The 21,271-nt window shown below is 43.1% G+C and overlaps 1 long non-coding RNA gene across 1 annotated transcript; it reads left to right on the top strand.

Annotated features, from left to right (window-relative positions):
- The first annotated feature begins 83 nt into the window (after positions 1-83).
- On the top strand, positions 84-20,959 carry LOC143820444 (uncharacterized). Its single transcript, XR_013225347.1, has 3 exons — positions 84-307; positions 20,323-20,398; positions 20,533-20,959. It is a non-coding gene; the product is annotated as an uncharacterized LOC143820444 (long non-coding RNA).
- The last annotated feature ends 312 nt before the right edge of the window (positions 20,960-21,271 follow it).

Here is a 21,271-nt window from a genome sequence, read left to right as displayed (position 1 = left end):
TACCTGTGTCAGGTGACACTCATTAACCAGTCAGCAGATATACTGGCTAGAATCTTCTAGAAGATTGCCTCACTGCCTCTTCCATCATGACTCACCAGTTCTCAAGTAGAGCCAATTAGCCCATTCCATACTTTGGCCCTGAAGATGTTGAGGCATCTAGGCTGGGGAGCACAATCAGTAACACCTGCAAGATGGAACCAATTAACTACTAATTACATTAACCCTTGAGGGGAAGAACCAAGGATGCTTTGCAGTGTTTTGAAAAGCTGCTTTTGAGTCACCAGAAAACCTAGGCTGGAAATGAAAGGTAAAATTGGTTTCTACCTGGAAGTCACAACTGGGCATTCTATGTTGGGTAGAGAGTGGGGAGAATGGGATGGGTTAAAGTAGAAACATCATCTCTTTTCAAGAAAGGAAGGTATGAGCAGGAAAGAATGTGTGTTTTAGGATAGGCTAGAGAATTCCACTAAATGAGAAAAAGAAGTTAAGTTAGTAGGATCAGGAAAGTTGGATGCAACTTGGAAAAAGCCTTCCTTGACATGCAGACGAGGGAGAGGCCAGGGGCCATATGTGCAGGTTCTAGGGTTATGTTGGGAGAAAAGCACATATATCTATTTACAGTACATAGAATCATAGAGTTGGAAGGGGCCAGACAGGCCATCTAGTCCAACCCCCTGCTCAACCCCCTGCACATCTGAATAAAATAACAAAGTATATAAAATGCAAACCTAGGAAGGTTTTGGAGACATCAAATAGCTGAAAGTTCGATATTTCCAATATTTCCAATAATTAGAAGTTCCCTTATGGAGGTTTCCAGCAACCAGACATGAAACAAAATCACATTCATGGCCACATGGCAATAAAAAGAAATATCTCTTTCCCTGACTCCCAATTTTAAAACAGTATATTATATGCTGCCTGCTAAATATTGTCAGAGATATAAGAATCTATTCATCAAGAAGCCCATTATAACGGTTAGTTATGTTCATCCCACAGTTTTATCACCTGTGAATTATTAGGCTGTAAATTATACGCAAAAACCTGCTGAGAAAAGCCAAGATAACTGGTGTACCTAGAGAGTGTTAGGTGAATAGAAAACAAGCCAATGACACCTGGTGCATGCATGGAGGTCAAGCATGGAAAGTTAATTATTAGGTGACATCCAGTAAAGGGGTTGAATGGCAAAGATTCTTTGCTGAGAGCTGTGATTTGAGTGGAACAGTGTTATTCTCCAGAAACATCCTTTCCTCCCCAAAAGCAGCTTCAGATTCACAAATCCCTGTATTCCATGAATAAGTGAGCTCTGCAATTCTAAGCACAGGCAGGAGGGGGAGAATAAATAGCGTGTGGGATTTGTTATAAACTTCAACTTGCAACGAATTGCAATTTAATTTTAATGCAAGTTTCTAGCTTCTATTATGACTGAAACACAGTGAATGAAAAACGGAGAGCAGCATGGTGCCAAGGAAGCTCTCTGGGAGACCTTGGACCAGTCACAATCACTCAGCCTAACCTGTCTCTCAGGGTGGTTATGAGTGGGAATGGGCTGGATGACCAAAAGGAAGGCTCTTGCTAGCTGTCCATCCACCGGAGGAATCAAGCGACGTGCATGCTTGGATCCCCATGTCTCCAGGCCTGCTGGACCCATCTGACTCTGTCACTGCTAATGCAGACTCTAAGTGGGAACAGATAGGAGAAATTTTATCTGCAAAATAATGAGCAAAATGGCCACAGTGGGCCACTGAGCAGTTCATGTTTTCCATCAGGCCAGAGCCCAACAGGCCTCTGACCGCTCTGAACAGCTCCGCTGGTCTACATGTTAAACACGTCCACCTGAACTCCACAGTGGTGGCAGAAAATGCAGCTTGGGGGCAATGGTTAGGAGCAGTGGCTTCTAATCTGGAGGGCCAGGTTTGATTCCCTGCTCTTCCACATGCAGCCAGCTGGGTAGCCTTGGGCTAGTCACAGCCCTGTTAGTGCTGCTCTCACGGAACTCTCTCAGCCCCACCTACCTCACAGGGTGTCTGTTGTGGGGAGAGGAAGGGAAGGCGATTGTAAGCTGCTTTGAGACTACTTCGAGTAGTGAAAAGCGGGGTATAAAAACCAACTAGTCTTCTTCGTTGCCATCCATGTCACGGAGTATGCCTTAAAACATGCTTTTGCCCATCGGATACAGTCTGAATCTTCCTCTACTCTTGCTGTAGCCATCTCTGTTGTGTTTTGATTGCCCACAGCCCTTAGTAGACCGAGGGCAACCTGGGCTCTAACGCCTGAGAATTTTTTTCATTCCAGGGGTCAGCCAGGACTTTGGCAGGCCATTGATACATGAGCCTCTGGGATCAGAGCCGTTCTGAAGCCTAGAAAGTTGGGATGGGATTAAAACTCTGCTGGCCGTGATGTGGTCCACTCATAGAGATGTGCTAAAAGTCGAGAGAAGCTCTCTTAATTTCAGAGCAATTTCCATTTTGCATTTTCATACAGAGAAAAATTTCTCAGGGGAAATGATGCTCACTTCATAATTTTCAAAACAACTATTTGCTTTATATTCTGAACTAGGTCATAATGAATAATCCACAGCACTAGTTGTTGTGGTTGAATCTTTGCTCCTATGCCTAGTATGGTGTGTGTGTGTTTGAGAAAAAGAAGCAGTATTAATATGTTTCTGAGTACAATATCTAGGAGACAAATGGAAGGTGTTAAGAAAGAGGGAAAAACTGGCATATGAATAATTATTGTAAGTGAAGAAATACTTGTAGCTGGTAGGAGAGAGAAAATGAAGGAGTATCTACAGTTGGTAGGCATGAGAGCTAGTTGTGGTATAATGGTTAGAACAGGTTTTCTCAACCAGGGTTTCATGTCAGCTCTGGAAGGGTTTCCTGAATGGGTGGCAATTAATTTTTTAATACATTTTAAAAATGTGTTAAACATTTATCGCATGATATGACCATATACGGTCATATCGACCTAGCCCCCCCTCCCCAAAGCCAATGATGGGCCCAGAGGGGGTGGGAAGGGAAGGGGCCCCAGGTGGGTGTGTACACAGCCATGCTTCCCAGCCATCTTCTGCACAATCGTAATACTACTGGGGTTTCTCGAAGCCTGAAGAATGTTTCTGGGCTTTCTCAATGGTAATTTTTTAAAATAGAAATGTTGGGTTAGAGAAGGGGTAGTCAAACTGCGGCCCTCCAGATGTCCATGGACTACAATTCCCATGAGCCCCTGCCAGCGTTTGTTGGCAGGGGCTCATGGGAATTGTAGTCCATGAACATCTGGAGGGCCGCAGTTTGACTACCTCTGAAGTATCAGAAACTCACCCAAGAGAATGAGATTCAAATTCCTACTGTGTCATGGAAGCTCATTGGGTGACCTTGGGCCAGTTAGACACTCTCAGCCTAATTCACTTCACAGTAGGGTTGCTAAACTCCAGGTGATCCATGGAGATCTCTCAGTACGACAAGATTCTTCGGAGGACGGAGATCAGTGCCCCTGGAGAAAAATCGCTGCTTTGTCAGGTCGACTGTATATTTTGAGACCTGCCCTCTCAGCAAACTGTACCCTTCTCAGCTCCACACCCAAGATTTACATATATTTTCCAATCCAGATCAGCAACCATACCTCACAGGGTTGTGGTGAGGATAAATAGAGGACACGAGAACTATGTCAACTGCTGAGTATGCCCAGAAAGGTGAAGTATACATGAAGTAAGAATAAATAAATTAATGTACAATGAAATGAAACAGAAATGCTATTGTTCTCACTCAGATCCTCCTTGTGTACCTGGTAACATCAGTAAAATGAACCATTTTAAAACTTTAAAGCTATAGGTGAAAGTATCCCCTGTGCAAGCACCGAGTCATGTCTGACCCTTGGGGTGACGCCCTCTAGCGTTTTCATGGCAGACTCAATACGGGGTGGTTTGCCAGTGCCTTCCCCAGTCATTACCGTTTACCCCCCAGCAAGCTGGGTACTCATTTTACCGACCTCGGAGGGATGGAAGGCTGAGTCAACCTTGAGCCGGCTGCTGGGATTGAACTCCCAGCCTCATGGGCAGAGCTTTCAGACTGCATGTCTGCTGCCTTACCACTCTGCACCACAAGAGGCTCTTTAAAGCTATAGGCCTACACAATTAACCCTTCTAAAATACCCAGACAGGGGTGTTCTCTAGAAAGGAGCTGATCTTCTAATTCCTCCTTCTCCTCCTAGCGGTGAGGTCAGCTGTTTGGTGGACATTATTGTGGGCCTTGACCATAAGTCTGGTGGAATAGCTCCATCTTGAAAGCCCTATAGAACTGATTGAGGCCCTGCAGGGCCCTGATCTCCCTTGAGAGCTCATTTCACCAGGCTGGGACCAGAGCCAAAAAGGCCCTGGCCCTGATTGAGGCCAGGATAGGATGATGTTATCTTTTATGAAAATAATTCATAGGGAAAAAAAGTAAGAAAATTCCTCTGAAATGGCCATGGTTGTGCTCAGGGCTAAAGCAAAGCATACTATTGTCTTCTTTTAAAAGTCAGTTGAAACTGATTCCCACATCTCCCCCCCCCCAGAACAATGGCATATATTCTTTCCTTTTAAAAAGATTCAAGTACCATTCGACCTAATATTTTATGAAAAGGGCAGTTTCAGATTGTGTTCTCTCAGTATTGTTATGGCCCCTCAAATGGGTTGATTGATAGCCCCTGGGATGCACGGGTGAGGATGGAAGCTAGTTAAAATAATATGTTGCGTCTTATCTTTGAGATGCAGCATAGAAAATAGCAGGTGGCCATTGTACGCGATGCTAAACCATGCGGCCGCTGTTTGCGACAACTCATTTTGGACCCCAGTGGAATGCTCTGCTTGACTGATTCTGCTCTTAACAAAGCAGCCAAGAGTCCTTTTCTCATTGTTTTCCTGTGACGGAGAAGAACCAGTTGCTTGTGTGTCTCAGACCAGCTATTATCAAGTCATTCTCCAGACGTGTTTCTTGGAAGGCTGAAACTTTGGAGAATGGCTTTTTTTTTTTTAATAGCACGGTGCGTTCCACATCTTGACTCTCCTCTTGCAAGTGAAAGTCAAGCAGAGGCTTGACGGGAAGAAGTCTGAGAGATTTCAGCTCCCTCCGCTTAGCCTCCGGCGGCAGTAAGCTGAACTGTCTCCTCCGCTGCTCATTAAAGTCCAGTGCAGAGACTGTAGGCCCATATATTTTCATTAGGGAAAGGGAATTCAACAGCTCGGTGTGAGAGCCATGGAACTGACAGGAGATGGCGTGCAACCCTCCCCCCCCCCCAACGTCATGACAATCACACACTAAACCGTGGCGATTACTACTAAAATCGCAGGCTGAACGTAAAACAAGATGAGGAGTGAAATGTAGGAGCCTTTGAAGTGCACAGGTTATGCCATACACATCTCAGAACAGTTGCCTGTTGGACTAGCAACTTACTTTCCCCACAGAAATAAGCCATGTTATCTTCCAATTTCAGTTGGGGGCAGAACAGTAATCCTGAGACACTCTTAAAAAAAAAAACAAATCAAACCCCCACTTAGACTAAAAATGAGCAAGAAGAAGAAGGGTTGGTTCTTATGTGCTGCTTTTCTCTACCTGAAGGAGTCTCAAAGTGGCTTACAATCTCCTTCCCTTTCCTCTCCCCACGACAGAAACCCTGTGAGGGAGGTGAGGCTGAGAGAGCCCTGATGTTTCTGCTCCATCAGAATAGCTTTATCCGGGCTGTGGCGAGCCCAAGTTTACTCAGGTGACTGCAGGTGGGGGAACCGGGAATCAAATCCCGCTCACCAGATTAAAAATCCATACTATAAACCATTACAGCAAGCTGGCAATGTTGTGAGGACTATGTAAATCAGCCCTTTTCAACCTTTTGACCATTGAGGAACCCCTGAGATATTTTTCTGGCTTCCAGGAACCTCAGAACTGGTGACATGCCCCTTCAGAGAATTGGGTGTGAAAACAAGATGTGGGAGCCAGCCAGTCAATTGATCGATCATTTCCATTGTGGAGAAAGAGACTAGAGCAACAGGGGAAGTGGGCCCCAGTGATGTCTGGTGATATCAGTGGCCATCTTAACTTCTGGGAAACACCCAAATAATTCCTGGAGAGCTCTTGTGTAACACCAGGGTTCCCGGGAACTCTGTTTGGGAATCCCTGATATTAATGAATCAAGAGAGCACTGACAAGGACAACCTTTTATTTCTTTCCCAAAATACGAGAACTTGAGGACAGCCAATGAAACTGATGGGCAGTAAAGTCAGGAGAGACAAAAGGAAATACTTCTTTACACTTCTTTACACAGTGAGTGAATAAAATGTGCAGAGTTCACTGCAAGAGTGACAGAAAAAGGACCAGACAACTTTAAAAGGGGATTAGAGAACTTCATGGGGGAAAGGTCTATCAGTGGCTATGAGCCATGGTGACTAAAGGGAAGCGCCCCATTCAGTCAACCTCTGAAGAGCAGTACTAGGAGGAAATACCAAGGGAAAGCTTCAGCCTCTATGCCCTGTTGTTGGACTTGTGAGGAATTGTCTGGTTGGCGACTATGTGAGAGATAGGGTTCTGGACTAGATGGAATGCTAGTCTGATCCAGTATGGCTCTTCTTGTGTTCTTAACAACTGAATACTTAAAAGCACAAGGAGTGCTTCAAACAGAAGAACAGTTTTCACTACCCAAAGGAGTCTCAAAGTGGGTTGCAATGGCCTTCCCTTCCTCTCTCCACAAGGGATTCTGTAACCTCTTGGGATGCTGCTGCAGGTATCTGACCATCTCCATAGCTTCTAGCGTTACAATCTTGGTCTTTTTTTGCAGTTGACTTCCCAAACCAAACGTGTTCATATCAACTATGTGTTCTAAATGGGATTGCACATTCTTTGTGCATCCTTCCACTCTGAAGAATGCACAAAAAACGCACAAATGCCAGTGTCTTCTCAGGTGCAATCACCTGAATGGATGGGGATTACCACCTGCCCATGATGATCCAGGGCATTTGTAATCCATGCAGGCTAGTGAATTGAGAGATGGCTATTTGGCCACCTTCATGGTTGAATGCCATCGAATGCAGGGATACAGCACCGTTTGGAACACGGCTGATTTTACATTCCAAATAAATCATTAACCCTACTGGGCAGCGGAAAACAGGCAACGAGAAGAAGATAAATGCTGTTCTTAAGGGGAAAATTGAATTGCCATAAACTTTGATGGTCCTAATTTTTTTGATTCATAAGCATGGTCACACAAACCACAGCATATTGATGATTAAAAGTGTACAATGTAAAAAAGGAAATCATTTGGAGAAGAACCGCCAAAGGAAGGATGTGGTCTAGACACGCCATAAAATGTTCAAGTATATTCGAAAGAGGGAATCTGCTTATAAATATAATACCATTCTCGCACAGAGCCCAACATTCTGATTTTTAACATTTCAGCAAAATTTGCCATAGAATTATGCACTTAAATGAGAAGATCCAGCAAAGCTTCTGGGTGGTGTGGGCATGTTTAAAAATATAACTAATAATTACATTTTTATTTATAAATGGAAAAAGTCAGTGCAGAGCTTATTGGAACAAGCTTGCATGCATAAATAAATTCCTATGGAAAACGGTTAATTCACATGACCAGTGAAATGCCAAGGGAGGGAAATTGCATGAGATCAGGACTCCTGATTTGTGATTAGATAAACCTGCAAGCTTGAAATATTGTATATGCTTAGATAAAATGGCCATAATCCAAAGAACTACATGGCAGTTCTAATCCCATATGCCTAGCAGTGCTTTTGACCTTTTTCTCCAGCTTGCAGTGAAAAATCACTTCTGAAACTTAGGGGAATTTCAAAAAGCAATGTGCTCTGTGGCACAGGATATTGCTGTTCAAAGAGGGAGAGAAATTAAAAGTCCCATTGGGCATATGTATACTCTGGAGTAAGCCTAAATGTGTTCTCTGGATGATGGCCAAAACACGATAAGATAGTCCTAGCACAATTGTAGACCCTTGCTTCCAAAACCTGACCATAGGGCAAATACAGATGTTTACCACATGGTGACTGCTTGTAAACTTATCATAGGGTATAAGCTTCCATGTCATCCATTACTGTACTGTGAAAAAAAATGTATATACTGTACACAGTAGAGGATCTAGGGCAGTTAAGATATAGGGAAATGCCCCACACCACTACTAGGTCACTTAACACAGACAACATTTTGCATCCGATGGGGCTTTGAGTAACCTCCAAGTAGTAAACACAGTTGTCAGTATCAAGTTGACCCTCTAATCAGACTCAAAGTACATCCTTATACCATGACAAATTAGTTTGTAGTCTTGTCCATTGCTACCCAAACGATGGAACCTCTTTTGAACTTGCAGTCCATCAGCCTTTGTGACACATCAATATAAAAAAGGGGCTATGCCTCAACAGAAATAAATGTTAGTAAATATTAAGATGATGTCTTGGCTTGTACATGATCTTTCCCCATGCTCTGTTATGATGTAGATAATATGCTGAACAGTAACCAAGCCTGTTCATCTATGGAATGTTGCTTACCATATGATAATCTTATCAATCGATGGAATTTCTCAACTAGGGTTGTGTGCGGCAGCATCCGATGTGACCGTTCCAGGCCAAAGCAGCCAGCACCGCGGTGTGGGGGAGAGAGGGGAGGCATGGGCACTGGCCCGCCAGTCAGTGCACACACACAGGCACAGTGTTCTGCACTTGCATGCCGGCGCTGGAGCCTCCCCCCGCGCCACGCCGCTGGCTGCTTCGGCCTGGAATGGCCGCTTTGGATGCTTTGGTGCACAACCTTATTCTGAACCATGTGCTCACTTCATCTTCTTGAAACTCATGACCTTTTCTACTATCTCCCCCAAAGGCGATTAAGATCATCTGACCAAAACCTGCTGCGTATCCCTGCCCAAAGGAAGTGAGACTGGCCTCAGACAGGGCCCCTTGTGGCTTTGGCCCCATGAAACACTCTGCTGAAGGAATTATGAGTCCTGTGGGAACTTAACCAGTTCTAGAGGACCCACAAGACAGAGCTGTCCCACCAGGACTATGGTCGATACCCTGATGGATCATCAAGTAGTGCCTGGCATGACTACTGAAACAGAGGGAAAATCTGCCCTCCAAGGAGTTGATCCATTTAAATTAGTTTACTGGGGGCAATTATATAATTTTATAGATATGTTTTGTGATTTTATGATGTGATTTTATTCTGATGTGTTGTTTAGTTTATGCTGTTACCTACCCGGGGCTTTCTGGGAAGTGTGACTACAAAAATAAAGATTAAAAAAAATATCTTCAGGTTGTAGGTAATTAAGAAACTTTGGTCAAAATCAATGACAGCTTTGAAAGAATCTCACTGAACCTTCTACCAAATCCAACCACTGGCTGCCAATTAAAACCTGTGTGATGCTTTCCTGATAATGCAGATTATCTGAATCTACTTCGGTCTTCATATCCTTCCGAAATGCCGGGTACCTCACTTCTCTAAATTGCTGACAGTCCATTTCTGCTGTCTAATGAAGATAAGGTGACTGCTGGATTAAAGCTTCTATTGGTCATGCCCTATATGCAAGAGAGTCTCTCCTAGAAAGACTTGACCATCTTAGCTGGGGGAGCTTTTAAGTACTAAATTGAAAGCCCTTTCACTTGGAAGCGTGTTTTATTACTAAACCTTGTGCGCAGTCTAAAAAATACACAACAAAGGTAGTTTTAAGATTCATAGTGGTCTTTCTCATTTGCCCTTGACAGAATGGAAAAGACAGTTGTCTCTCTGTGCCTCATGAATCTCCACTTCTTTTACAATTTTCTCCCTGAAAATATTTTCAGAGGATAACATTTCATCCACATAACATGTATGGTCAGGTAAATTGTTCATAGTCCACTGCAATGTTCCTGCAAGTTAACAAGCTGCTTATTTTACAATCCCAAATTTGGGAAGATGCTAAAGCATTTTGAATACAGGTTGTCAACAGTTCTGGGAAAAGATGTCCCATCAGCTTAACAGAGACTTAATGTGCGGAAATGGGCAGCAGAAGCATATAGGTAAATAACACTGCATTAAGCTTCTATTAAAGGGACTGGGCATTTCCTTCCGGAGAGTTGACAGCCTTTGTTGACAGCTGACATTAAGTGTCAACATCTCTTGAGGTAGGAATGCTACTAAATCTTGCGGTCATACTGTTTCAAAAAAAAAATCCTCATTTTTGTTTCTCCCTGATGTGAATCTAAACTATAAAGTATTTTTGTATCAATTTGTTTTCTCCTGCTTAATTTTCCAAGTAAATGTAGACCATTTAACATTTTCCCATCCAGTGGCATGTGAATGGCACATAACTGATATACAAATGATATTATGAATATGTCCCCCGAAGAGACTTGCATTCAAGCTAACACAAACAGACTGGTGGACCCTGGCCCCAGGAAAGTTCGACTCACCCCTGCCTGGTGGAACAAGCCCCCAGAAAACATCAGGGCCCCATCAGAACTCACTGAGTTCAGCAGAGCCTGTAAAATGGAACTCTTACCCTGTGATTGAAAACAAGTAACACCTAAACTGGCCTTTCTCCTATATTGCATGCTACCCAGGACCTAAGGTTCTGGCCCTAGTCTGATTTTAGGCTTTTAGATTGTGAAAATTTTAACATGATTTTAGCATGATTGGTTGCATTATGTATATGTTGTTCACTGCCCTGAGTCTGCCTCCATCCATCTATCCATCTGTCTATTACCTATCATCTACCATCAACCCTTCTAATAAGAAATGATGTAAAAATGGCATTCAAGCTTCTAAAACAATTGAGAGCTTCACCAATGAAAATGGATGGAGCGGGATGGAGCGGGGCGGCTCCATATATTTTGCAGTGCAATCCTAAAAATCCTAAAAAGAGTTACTCCTTTCTAATCCCATTGACTTGAATAGACATAGAAGAACGTAAGACTGCTGAGGATTGTACTGCAGGTCTCACAACCACATGAGATGGGTTAGGCTGAAGAAAAGTGATTGTCCAAGTTCATACAACAATAGTCAAGTTGTGCTTTGAACCCGAACGCTCCAGCCACTACACTACATTGGCTATCTTGCCCCTGAAAGACAGGCCACCCCTACACATACGGTGACAGCCAGCCTGGTAGTATTAATTCTCTCTTGCCAAGAAGTTTACAGGATGACTTTGGATTCGTCATTTTCTTACACTCTAACATACATTGTGATATTGTATTAAATGGCAGAAGAATAACCGCATATGCCCTGAGGTCCTTGGAGGAAGAGTGGGTGAAAAATGTCTGCATGCTGTTCTTATAATTTATATGAATTGTTCCTATTCCTAAACCTCTGGCATCTAGACATCTTTTTAATATGTTGCGGTGTCGGAACGAGAACAAAGTTATTTTAGCAGTTATAGCAGTACGTTATTACAGCAGTTTTGTCATGGATATGGCCAGGAATATCAGGGAATGACTAAAACCATTACAGAAGATGTTTCTGCAAGCTAGAAACAGAACTAGCTTAGCCTCTCATCGAAATGTGCCAAAAAAAGGGTGTCCAGAGACCAAGAACAGCCTTGGAGGAGAACAAGAAACAGAAATAGACTAATATGGCACTAAGTAGTTTAGAGAGACTACAGTCAATATCAATTGACAAAATATATTTCAGAGCTCAGGTACAAAAGACAGATAAAACTTCCCTATACTGAATCAGACCCCTGTTCCGTCAAGGTCAGTAACGTCTGCTCACTCTCCAAGATCTGAGAATGGCAAGAATGTCTTACGAAATATGGAAGGGAACCTCAAAGATGAGTAAATTGGTCGAGAGACAGCAGGCAGTCACATGTTCAAAACACTTATAATCACTGTTTTTGATATTTTTTTGCTATGATAAAAAGTAGCGAGGATAAACGAACAGAGCTTTCATATGTTTTATGAAGATATTTGCATAGAAACCACTTCGTGTGGGTTTTGAAGCCATGGGATACTTAGCCAAGAATGTGAGCTGTATCAGGTGGGACAGCTAGCTATTGTTAGAAGACCATTTAAAAAACCTATAGATATGGGAAACTGGATTGATCCTGACCGTAATTGGCTTCCTTGTGGCAAGCCATTTCTGTGCTCTCAAATAATTGCCCTCCTTTCGTTATCTATGCCAAATCTAGGAATGTGATTGATATTTAATTTTAGGTGACTCTGTCTTAAAAGTGAAAATAATTATGCTTTAATAAAAAGATGTAGGCAAGAGTCTCTAGTAATATTCTTGTGTACTATACTCCAAGTGAACTAAAAGGTGTACCTTTTCTCAGGAGATTAACAATCTGATAAAGAAAAACTAACTAGATGCCTAGGGCTTCTTAAGTGCAAACCTATATTTGAATCAGGCCTGACCAGCATGATCTGGAAAAGTTTCTTTTAATTTGTTTAAAATCTTGCATTATTGAAAGTGGTACGCAATAGATTTTTTAAATGTTTAGTTGTTTGTGGGTTCCCACACTACCTATGTTACGGCATAAAATCCCTGGAGAGGTTTATGATGTAGGCTGAAATCTACCTAAAGCAGTAAAGAGAACTATTATTATAAAAGGCAAAAACAACTAAATTGTTGTCACCAGAGAGACTTCAAAGAGGCCAGGCCCAAGTTTCAGGCAACGACGCATAATTACTAGAGATAGCATCCTTTGTTGACTCAGCAAAAGGGAAATGTGTACCCAAAAGACCCAGCTCCAAGGTGTAGCAGGGACAGCAACTGCACTGTAGACCTCAGCAACCCTGCCAGAATCCACCAATCATGTTGTGAAATGCCAGTGATGTCACTGGATAGCCCCAGACATCAATACATGTTGGAACACCCCCACCCCACCCTTTGGCCACCCCACTACACCGAGGCACAGTACACAGCAAGGAAAATAAAACTCCATACTCTGTGAAGGGTGAACCATCCATAACACTGCCTTGGCATGAACACACTCTTGGCATGTCTACAGATGATCTACTGACCAATTCTTCTCCTGCCAGGGCTTGAGGAAGGTGGAGGTTAAAGAGCCCGAGGCTTTTTCCAGGGAAGGGGGTGCAGATACTAGGGAAGCAACAATCAAACATATAACTATGTACTTCAGCAACTCGCTAGAATCATAGAATCATAGAGTTGGAAGGGGCCATACAGGCCATCTAGTCCAACCCCCTGCTCAACGTAGGATCAGCCCAAAGCTTCCTAAAGCATCCAAGAAAAGTGTGTATCCAACCTTTGCTTGAAGACTGCCAGTGAGGGGGAGCTAGAGGACAACATCCATGAGAGAACAAGGGCTGAAGGTTCAGCTCTCAAGTAGGGGTAGGCTGAAAAGAAAAGCCAAGCTCACCTTTTGGCCAGAAACTGGCAAAACAGAGCAAAACACGAAGAATAGGCAAGGCAAGAACTCATACCTCATGGACTCTGGAATAAGGTGACCAGATTGTCCCACTTTTGGAGGGACATCTGGGGGTACCTGGCAAATTGTACTTATGTTGAAATTTAAAAAAATATATATTACAATACTATTTTTGCGTTCTATGTGTTCTATGAAACTTTTTGTTGCTCCATATAGACCAAATTTTAAATCAAGAACCCCCCCGGTCAATGGTGTCCCGCTTTGCCAATGTCAAAATCTGGTCACCTTACGCTGGAATGGAACACAGCAAACTGAACATGAAACAGCAAGACGGCATTGTCATGTAATGAAGTTCCATCCTGGCCTATACCTCTCCCGGATGGCTGCTTGCAAAGAGCAAAAAAGATACTGAGAATCATAAGTCCTCCAGCACCAATGAGCAGTGGATGGGGTCAAAATTCTGCATCGGATGCTGCTCTTGCAGCTTCTCTGGGGCTGGGGAGGTCGAGGTTGGTCTGATAAATTTGGATGAGCCTGTTAGGAGGCAAGGCGTAACTAATGAGCCAGTTATTAAACACACTTGGCAGGGAATTGCAGTGGAACTATTTTTGTCTTGATCCTGAAAGGCACCACACACACAACCAATGCCCCCCTCCCAGTAGCTGCTAGCAGCAAGGAAGTTTATTACACCAGTAGCTAGTAGTTGCCCACAGCTATCGTTGTGCCTTCTGTGTCCACCACGGGTGCCAGAGAGAGGTAGCCCTAGAGCATGTTCCTTACCATCTGAGAACTAGGCGTTCTAGCAAAAGTTGCCAAATGGATGGGTTGGGGAGGGGTGGAATACCCTGTCCCATTAGGAGAAGCTAACTGAAAGGAAACAGGCAGCTGCAGCCTTTCCCAAAATGAACTTGACTAACATGACCAAGGCCTGTTTGCAGCTCAAGCTACTAGCAATCAATCCAATTGTTAAAATACTCAATGCTAACAAACGTGGCTCCGATATTATGAATAGTCCCAAGGCATATTGGTATAGTTGTCTTTTTTTCAGACTGGGTTTCTATTGTTTGGATATTGCTGCCAACTTTTCTGTGACCTTGGAGTCTAGGATGGCTAACAGCTTGTAAATTAGTTTCCGATTATTTAAACAAGGCATCTATAGTTTTATAAGGATTTCTTGGAAATCATTATATGGATGGCAATCCAGAAGGATATGTGACAGGTAGTCAAGGGAAGCTGATATTAGAGCAACTGCCAGAGGGACCACTTCAAAACCTGTCAACCCTCATCTCAGTGGGTGTTTATGGAGTGCTTGGGAGAGCTGAGATTGGTTGCAGACTTAGCTGGGCTCAAGCAAGAGCTGGGGGGGGGGGTTGTTTTACACCTGCCATGAGTACTATAGAGGTGTTGAGAATTACACTGGTGTTCTTGCTGGTGTAAATTTATCATGGAGCCAACTGGAGAGACTTCAAGTATTATGCCCTGGTGTGTGTCTGATATTATGTATTCCTGTATGTGGTCACAGGGGCTTAATGGCCATAGCACTGGCATATCTGTCTGCTCTGGGCTGGGAAATATCTGGAGATTTTGGCAGTGGGTGGGATTTTTGGGTGCAGAGTATAATGTTATGGAGTCCACCCTCCAAAGCAGCCATTTTCTCCAGGGGAACTAATCTCTTTAGTCTGGAGATGAGCTATAATTGAATGGCATCCCCATGCAGAATATGACATTCTATCTCTTGCTTACATGGGTATATCTCAAAGTCACGTTGGTATCTCGAGTTGGTTGCCCCCCTAAGCTCGTCAGGGATAGGGCTTAGAACTGTGCTGGAAGACCGGACAGTTTAAGCTGCTTCTAAACAAATTAAACCCAATTGTTCTATCATGCAAATTTCATCTTGCAGGATTTTAAATAATATGTTCTAAACAGGTTTAATGTGGCCACCTGCTTTGAGCATTTAGTCAGGGCAGGTTAAGCATCTAAATAAATCAAATCAAATTGGCCTACAGGATTCTCTTAGAAACCCTCCCCGCACTCTTTAACAGTGTGTTACATTCTGTGTCATCAAAACCAGGAAGCTCCTGTAGCGTATGGACTAGGAATTGTTCAGGGCCGTTGTTCCTTGAAATAGATGGGTTCCAATTCATTTTGTCATGTGAAATTGGCATGATGCTATGGCACAGTAACACAGCAGAAACAAAAGGTCCTGGGTTCAATCTCCACCATTTCCAGTTATATAAAAAAACAGGTAATAGATGATGCCATGAGCTCTTTTAGAGAGGAAGCACTAGCCAGACTAAATAAACAGGGTTGCCCCTCAGGGCTGGGAAATTCCTGCAGATTTAGGGGATGCAGCTTGCGGAAGATAGAGTTTGGGGAAGCACCCCAGTGGGTCATAATGCCATACATTTAACCCTCCAAAGCAGCCAGTCTTCTCCCAAGGAACTGATCTCTGTAGTCTGGAGTTCAGCTATAATTCCAGATCTTCATGTCCCTCCTGGATTTTAGCAACCTCATCTGACCTTGATAGGCCAATGCTCGGACTCCATATTAAGGCAGCTGCATCTGTCTCATAACTCTCCATTTAGAAGGGTCCTCGAGATGACATCCTCATTGCAAATGTTTTGCCGAAACACGTCGCTCCACAGTCTGCAATTTTAAAACATTTCTAACAGAAACGATGGTTCGCAAAATTCGTTCAAGACGAATGCAGGCTTTTGGTCTGTTTCAGTCGAATGTCCTTTTCGTATGGGAAGCAGTACCTACCAAGGTATGCACACACACTCAGAGTTACAATGGTTGAGAAATCCATAGCGGTTTACTGTCATGCCATCTGTTGAGCAATAAATGGGCAGTTTCAAGACAGGTGCAATTCCAGATGGGAAAAGGAAAGAATCAGAAAAGTGTGTGTTTATCATGCTTTTTGTAGTAAGAACGGTGGAACACTTCTTTTCCTGCCTGGAGTAAAGCAGTCGGAACAGTTGAGAAGGAGAGAAATGTTACATTGCATCGTAGAATTTAGAGATGCTATAATTAGAATGGGATCTTTTTAACATACGAATTCCAGAAAGTAAAGCCCTCTGAAGGTTCGCTGAGAAGAAGTTTTGCTGTTTTCCTATTAGGTTTGCTGCATAAAAGACGAACCCAACAGCTGCCAATAATATATTTCTCCTTTGGAACTAGCTGTTTGAACTGATACTAAGCCCAGGCGGGAAGACAAAGAGAGGAAGAAAAAAAGAATTCGTAAATGCGGAACAAAAATAGCCCATTTGAGCAAACAGCTCTCTTTCTCTCCTCCCCCCCCCACCCGCGTTGAGTTGATTTTAATTAAGACTTTCCCTGTCCCCAACGCAAGGACTGTTTTCATCTTGGAAAAATAAAAACTTTCTTTGTGCGCTATGTGAAGTTTTAATTTACAAAATACATTTGCCAAGATGTCCTCTTGAGATGTCACACCTTATTTTCACAAATGCCTCTGGAGATAGCAGGTGCTCTTGTGTCTTTCCATGTTTGCATCTGGCAAGTTCAAATGACCAGAACAGTAAAAACTGTACTGAATCCATAAGTTACAAACTACCCAAAATGCTTTTCACTGTTGTTTTAACCCAGAATACAATACCCTAAAATATGGACATGAAGTCATCCTGTTTTATATCCAAGTCTAGAAACGCTTAAGCAATATCCATTCACAGCTTACAGCAATAGAAAAAGAACCTACTTTTGTGAGCTTGTATCTAGTGGATGTTGTTGAAGGTTGTCATTCTCTGGTGATAGCCAGATGATACTCTGTGACCTGGCTAAAATTCTGAGTGTTTACCTGGGCAACAGATAGTTTGTCCTCTGTCTGGATTGCCTCCTTCCAGACGGTTTGATTTCCAAACTGATTTCCAAGCTTGTCTTCCTCTGCCTTCTCTCCAGGTTCTTGGGGGGGATTCATCAAACTTTAGATTTCTTGTATCTTTGGGAGCTGATCTTTACACTGTTTTGACCTCCTGATTCTTGGACACTATTGAAAACTGCTTCTGGAATTCCCTATTAATATAATTTCCTGATTCTGTTTGGTCTGAACTGACTGTGGGCCAATGCTGGTGGATACAGAGTAAAGCTGGGCAAGAAAGAGTGGATGAACTTGCAGGGGCATAAAATGGGGGGGCGGGTGTGGGAGTTGGCAGGAGAACCAGCGACATGCCAGAGCTTGCATGGCATAGGGGTTAGAGTGTTGAATATGATCTGGGAGACTCAGGTTTGGAAAGTTTACATGTTGACCCTGGGCCAGTCACTGTCTATCAGCCTAATTGACTTACTGCTGCATACAGGGGTTGTTATGGGGGAAATGGAGACACAAGAATGATTTTACTCACTTGAGCCACCATTGGGGAGAAACATGGAGTATATAAATAATTTAGAACCACACACAAAGCGGAGCATATGATTTTGCCTCTGAATGCCAACTTTCCTTGTGGATTAAGAGCAAAATTTGATCTGGGTGCTGCAATCCATAGCCTTGCTTAGTAGGAAAATAAATCTGATTGATATAATGAGATTATCCAGTCCTGTGTAATGCCTACTTTTTAAAATGACTCATATTTTGATTTCTTTAGATGTCGTTTTCTCATCCTATGATTTATTCAATAGCCCAATAAATATCTTGCTAATTATCCTGAGCTTCCGCCATTTTCAACTGCAAGCATAGAGAATTTGAATAAGGGCTACTTAAATGAATACCAACAAACCGAAGGGCAAGAAATAGGCAAGTAAGGGAATCACAGTTTTAGAGTCCCCCTGGAATAGAAATCTACTTTCTCAGGAGTTCTAGTCTAACTGTTATTCTAATATGTCAGTTTTCATTGTTAGAAATATATTTGATTACTGCAGTGTGCTCTGGATGGGGCTGCCCTTGAAGAGTGACTTGAAACGACAATTGGTACAGAATGCCGTGACCAAGAATGTTGACTAGAGTGAGCCATAGGGTCCACATCACTCCAATCATGTTTCAATGGCTTTCAGTCCTGATTCAAGGTGCTGTCATGAAACCATGTGGTTTATGATCAACATACCTCGCCTACTCCCAGTCATCTTTGAAGATGCTGCTTCCGCTGCCTGTGCCATCTGAGACTAGAACAGGTATCACCCTGAGACAGGGCTTTCTTAGTGATGCCAACAAAACTGTGGAATCCTCTTCCCAGGAAGATTCAACTGTTCCCCTCTATTATTGTATTTAGAATCAGAGAATCATAGAGTTGGGAGGGGCCATACAGGCCATCTAGTCCAACCCCCTGCTCAACGCAGGATCAGCCCAAAGCATCCTAAAGCAATTTGACCAGGTGGTGAAGACCTTTCTGTTTTATTTGATGTTCTCTTATTGATCCTACTTCCTATCAATGTTTTATATGTATATGTATATGTATATGTATATGTATATGTATATGTATATGTATATGTATATGTATATGTATATGTATATGTATATGTATATGTATATGTATATGTATATGTATATGTATATGTATATGTATATGTATATGTATATGTATGAACCAACCTTCATAGGTGTATGAGTGCATCTGATTTTAAAAGTATATTCTAGAGCTTTCTAATTGTTCACCACTCTGAGGATCCTAATTGTTTGGGTAGTAAGGATGCCAGCCTCCAGGCTGGACTTGGGGATTCTCTGAAATTATAGGTCATCTCCAGCCTACAAAGAATGGTTCCACTTGTAAAAACGGATGCTTTGTTTGGAGGACTCTATGGCATTGTACCCCACTGAGATCTCTGTCCTCTCTAAGCACCACTCCTAAATCTCCAGGCGTTTCCCAATCTGGATCTGGCAACCCTACCCCGCCATCCTCTGCTGGTGGCCAGAGGGTTCCTGGCAAGTCTATTGGAAAAGTAGGATAAGCATGTTTTTAATAAACATGCAGTGGGTGGTTTGGGCAGAGTGGAGTTTTCATACATTACACCCCCTGTGGTGGACCAGGACTTGGCAATACATGCACTAATAAGGAAACATACCATTGAAAATTTGGGGCAGCCTTTGGAAGAGAGCTAATGACTGAAAACGAGACATCTTCTTTCATTAAGTGACTCTGATACTTTACAGATCTTACTTTGGAGCTTTTATTGGCTGCTGAACATATTTTGGATGTGTTAAGAACTGGTGTGTGTTAAAACTTTGAAGAAGGCCCTAGAAGGGCCGAAACATGTTGGTCTATTGGTCTGCATAATGCATAGCATACTGGTTTGCAATAGCCTATGGGCTGGATATAGGTTTTTAATTCCTATAGTTGTTTTTAGAAATGGTGCACAATAAAAGCGATATCACGGATAGAGACAGCACCAATCTCTTGTACTGCAGAGGGAGTTTCTCCAGCCACTACACTAATGAGAATTGCTGCTGATTGTGTCCATGATTTCCCATGTTGCTTTCCCCATCTGTACCGTTTAAATGTCAATGAATGGCGTGCAACAGCAGAAGAAGGCATTGCTTCCCCACCCTCTTTATGGGCTCCCCGGGGTGACATCTGGTTGGCCACTGTGGGAAACGATGCTGGTCTAGATGGGCTTTTGTTCTGAACCAGGAGTAGGGCTCTTACAATTTGCAGAGATGGTTTGTAACCAAGAACAGCCTGGAACTGCTTGCCTGTATTAGAGGGAGAAAGTCCTGTGTGATCCAGCCCTTGCTATTAAAGCAGAAGAGGAAACTGTGCTTTCTGATTCATCCTGAAATAAAACTAACTCCAGGTCTTGCTTTATTCTGGCAGCTTTTACAACAATGTAGTTACTTCATGCCTTAGAGAAATAAATCAGGTGACCTTGCTTGCAAAAGGAGTCCTGGTCCCACTAATGGAGATGGGGGAGTGTTACAAAGATTTCCTTCTTTTCAAAGGCAGTCTGCTGAGTCTGAAATTTCTCTCCGCAGGAAATAATAGACCCTAATTGGGTGGATTCCCTTTCCTGGTACCGAGTGTCGTTTCTCTCTCTCTTTAGGATTTGGACCTCATTAAAGATGTCAGACCGGCTCTTGGAGGACTCGTCTTCCCTATATTCTGTCACCAAAGTAACGGTAAGCATGGTGTGAATTTTCGCACGCCACCTTGTCAGTATTCTCCCCTCTTCGGGAGACAATGCAGGCTGAAGAGTGAGGGATGAGTTCAGCTTCCTTGCCCTCTAAATCTTTGCCCTTGCATCTTCTTTTAGGAGCCAGGGTGCCAATTAATGGCGCTTGTTCCTGTAATGTCGACACATGTCCTCTCTGAACTGAACTACCGCCCGGGAGGATGGCGATCAAAGCCATTAGATGACCTGGATGTGAAGCGGTGACCTCACTGAAGGGTTTTCTCGACCTTCTTGCCAGTCCCTTGAGCCACCTGGCCTCCGCTGTGAAGCATTCTGTAATGTGAGTGCTTCCTTCCTGCCTTCTATTTTCCTCCTTTGTGTATTCTAGCACTGCACGGCTAACAATGGTGACACCTGTGGTCTTATTCAAAGATGGCGCTGTGACAAGTTCGCTGGGCGACCGGCTGATTGGTTGCTTTGCGTCTGGGAGCTCATCCTTCCACACAACAACCACCCAAAAATATTATACTCAGAATGATGGATATAAAAGGCTGGCACCTTTTTTCCCCGAGCTGGCAAACATTTTTCTTTCAATATTTGTGCAAGGTTGAGCTGTTGTTTTGATGGACGCTGTACAGAATGGAAACTACAGCAAGGCAAACATACTATTTAGGAGTCTAAACAATTGCCATCACACGCTTGCCCTCTACCAGTTGTGCACAGAGAGTAAGATACACGAGCTACTTGTGCAGGTGTGAGTGCAAGGGAGGGGATTGGTATGTGCAGTTGTTGGCAACTGGCCCAAACAAACAGCTAGTCCTTAGGAGCAACATGCATGCAGATGTGCCATAATTATGTCAAGCGTGGCAACCTCAGACCT

Source organism: Paroedura picta, chromosome 11 (assembly GCF_049243985.1).
Source record: "Paroedura picta isolate Pp20150507F chromosome 11, Ppicta_v3.0, whole genome shotgun sequence".
Lineage (NCBI taxonomy): Eukaryota > Metazoa > Chordata > Lepidosauria > Squamata > Gekkonidae > Paroedura > Paroedura picta.
Note: the sequence above shows the minus strand (reverse complement) of the source record. Positions and strands in the feature narration are given on the sequence as shown.